At 35.4% G+C, this 3,750-nt stretch overlaps 1 long non-coding RNA gene across 3 annotated transcripts; it reads left to right on the top strand.

Moving 5' to 3' along the window:
• The first annotated feature begins 360 nt into the window (after nt 1–360).
• LOC139775304 (uncharacterized) lies at nt 361–2,581 on the top strand. 3 transcript variants are annotated; one of them, XR_011718798.1, is made up of 7 exons: nt 361–674; nt 774–898; nt 1,160–1,287; nt 1,598–1,649; nt 1,741–1,960; nt 2,060–2,183; nt 2,457–2,581. It is a non-coding gene; the product is annotated as an uncharacterized lncRNA (long non-coding RNA). The 3 variants fall into 3 exon arrangements; XR_011718797.1 differs by having other exon boundaries at nt 1,717–1,960; XR_011718796.1 differs by having other exon boundaries at nt 1,598–1,960.
• The last annotated feature ends 1,169 nt before the right edge of the window (nt 2,582–3,750 follow it).

Below are 3,750 nucleotides of genomic sequence, written 5' to 3'. Positions count from 1 at the left end.
CCTCCGCGCCGCGGGACGTTTATATACGCTCCGCTCGCTCGCACGGTCCGTCGCGCGTCCCTCCGCGCCGCGGGACGTTTATATACGCTCCGCTCGCTCGCACGGTCCGTCGCGCGTCCCTCCGCGCCGCGGGACGTTTATATACGCTCCGCTCGCTCGCACGGTCCGTCGCGCGTCCCTCCGCGCCGCGGGACGTTTATATACGCTCCGCTCGCTCGCACGGTCCGTCGCGCGTCCCTCCGCGCCGCGGGACGTTTATATACGCTCCGCTCGCTCGCACGGTCCGTCGCGCGTCCCTCCGCGCCGCGGGACGTTTATATACGCTCCGCTCGCTCGCACGGTCCGTCGCGCGTCCCTCCGCGCCGCGAGACATCACGCTCATAAAGTTAAGCGTATAAAAAATCTTGTCTGCAAAAGACATCATCAAGGGAATAATTTGTAATTCTTTTCAGCAATTACATTTCCATTAAGCGAGAAAAGTCAAGAAACATTTCGACTATATTGCAACAACGTCGTAAAATTAATGCAATATAGCTGAAATGGCTTCTTGATTTATCTTGCTTAATGGCAATGAAATCACACTGCATTGCCACGAGTCTCAATGTGGCTCGAGACTCCTAGCTGACCCGGAGATGGAAGTGGATTTTGTGGCCTGAAGCGCTTAAAAGAAAGTGGTGAGTGTAATTCATTTTCACGTACTATGACACTTATGTCATAAAATTTTCTATCTCTTCTGTCTTTACTTAATCGAATCGTTCATTTGAATGTTTCAGAAAATAACGACGCAGAAGGTGACATCGGAGCAGCGAGGGAATCCTGCGTAGCTGACATTCCGAGCAGCCTGAGAGGAGGAGGAGGCCTAGGATAGGCATCGGGCATCGGCGTACCAACACTTCTGGTAAATGTTACTTTTTATTTTTTCTAAAGATATTATAGAATCTCTCTTTTCGTTTGTGCTTATTCAGTTGCTACATTAAACCGTGTTTCGGAATTTAAATTAATAAAAAGAAATATTTTGAAAAATTTGATTCAAGTTGATTCTAACGTAGAGACCTTTTTCGAAGAAGTAATTTAAAATATAATATTAATCTGAATAACGAATAAGATGTTCGATGCGCGTGACACGTATTTAATCGATTCGATTATTTTTATGTTACAGAAAATATCCGCGCGGGAAGGAGCATCATCTTCGCATCGAGGGAACACGAGTGACATCCCGAGCAGCTTGAGAGGAGGTGGAGGCCTGGAAGAGGCATCAGGCGCCGCGCGCCGGCGGAACAACATGCGGTAAATATAATTGGTTTATACATTTTGTGTCTTTCGCGGAAAGTTTAACCAATCGGTTTTTCAATCGAATAGTAAAGATAGTCAGAGAGTAGAAATTAAAAAAGAGTTTAATTTTTTAAATTCTATTTTGAATTCTTGTGTTCAGTAAATAGAGTATACTTTCAAGAAATTAAACGTGTTTTTTTATTAAATTTATTTAATTAAAAGAAATATAGAATTCCGTGTTTTACTTTCGGTAATTATTTTTCGAAATAAAGACTGTCTCTTTTCTTCCCTGCTCTAATCTGGATTATATGTTTGATTGTTACAGAATCATCGTAGCGACGTTGCAGATACAGCTCCGCTGCTGCGCATCGGTGTCGGTGAGTTTTAGCGTAGGGAAGTGTGGAGAAATAAGCGTAGGTAGGGACTTAGTTAAAACGTAGGTAGGGAATAATTTTTAATTATTTTCAGTAATTACATTCCCATTAAGCGAGAAAGGTCAAGAAACATTTCGACTATATTGCAACAACGTCGTAAAATTAATGCAATATAGCCGAAATGGCTTCTTGATTTTTCTTGCTTAATGGATGAAGTCACACTGCATTGCCACAAGTCTCAATGTGGCTCGAGACTCCTATCTGACCCGGAGGTGGAGGTGGATTTTGCGGCCGGAACAGCAGGAAAGAAAGTGGTGAGTGTAATTGATTTTTACGTACTATGTTACTTATGTCCAAAAATGTTCTATCTCTTCTGTCTTTACTTAATCGAATCGTTCATTTGAATATTTCAGAAAATAACGACGTAGAAGGTGACATCGGAGCAGCGAGGGAATCCTGCGAAGCTGACATCCCGAGCAGCCTGAGAGGAGGAGGAGGCCTGGGAGAGGCATCGGGCGCCAGCGGAACAACTTTGCGGTAAATATTATTTTTTATTTCGTGTAAAATTTTTCCTGTTTATTCTCGAGTTGTTTTATTTCCCCGTGATTTAGAAATAATAATTAGAAGAAAAGAAGTAATTTAATATTGTAGAAATTTATCCTTGTAAAGATTTTTTTCGTAAAATGTTTCCTTATTTAAATTAATATCTAATTGAATAATAAAAAGTTTGATCCACATAGGAATTATGTTTCAAAACATTAGGTTTTTTGAACACCATTTTAATATGAATTTTATGTTTGTATATTACAGATACAACGTAGCTACGTGGCAGATGTAATTCCGCTGTTGCGCATCGGGGTCGGTGAGTAATGAATTAACATATTTTTTGAGGTAACGGGGATGTGTGGCAACCTATGAAATATATACCACGAAAAATGTATTCCACATAAATGTATACCTTAAATGTATACCACATATCTAGATAAACGTATGCAATTTGATGATAACATAAGTTTATAGCATTCCATACATCTGTTGCCTTAAAATGAATCAGTTAAAACAGATTAGGATAAGTTTAATCTTGGATGTCTTTTTATTATTATATTTATTGATTAATTTAGGATGTATACGAGAATGTACTCTTATGCATACACTGTGTATAAAGACAGAATTTTTCGGAAAATTGAGAATACCATGAGGACCAAATATTATTTATTAATAATTATATTAATTAATAATTAATAATAAGAGAAATAGGATCGACAATATACATACACATAAGGCCGTCAAAGAACTAGGCTTGGATCGCAAGGCTTCTAATTCTTGATTAATTAATAATGTTATTTGGTTAATATTTAGAATCAAATAATATAATTTTTAATTATATATATATGTACATAACATAATTTTTTTAACAAATATAAAAAATAAAGAAAGTAAAGTAGAATACAAATAAAGATTTAAAATTAAAATCTTTTTAATTTAATGCTCTTATTTAAGTTTACTCATGATATTCATATCTCGGGATCAACAAATAGAAAGAATAAAATATTTATATTGTTTCATACATGCAATAAGAAAAATGAAAAAATATAATAAAATAAAAAATAATTAAAGTAAACAATATTGTAATCATAATATTAAAAAATATTTATTACAAATATTGTATTATAAAAGTGTAATATTGTATTATTCCTTTTCTCATCTACCTCTTTCCTATTATATCCTATTAAATATTTATCCAAGATTAAACTTTATATAAGTTAGTGCAAAGGAGCGATACATATATGTATACATATCACGTAACATTTTATATAAGTTATTGATCTCGCTTTTTTATATAAAAGACATGCTTCCAGTTATTAATTATTATTACCTTTTTTTATGCATTGATTTTAGCCTAATCTGTTATAGCTTATTCATATGTAGTGATTGATAACTGGATTTTATACCAGTTAAAGTAGTAAAGTGACGTGAGATCCGATATCTTTTTTATTATAAAATAAAAGATTTTTAAAATAATTATCTTATGTATAAAATCTATCAGTTTCATCTCGCTTAAAAATTATTTTGAAACAATATATTGTATAAAAAGTAATTTTAA

This window comes from Temnothorax nylanderi, unplaced genomic scaffold (assembly GCF_030848795.1).
Source record: "Temnothorax nylanderi isolate EJ_2023f unplaced genomic scaffold, tnyl_v1.0 TNYL_tig0096_pilon, whole genome shotgun sequence".
NCBI lineage: Eukaryota > Metazoa > Arthropoda > Insecta > Hymenoptera > Formicidae > Temnothorax > Temnothorax nylanderi.
The sequence above is the reverse complement of the archived record's forward strand: the minus strand, read 5'-3'. Positions and strand labels throughout refer to the sequence as shown.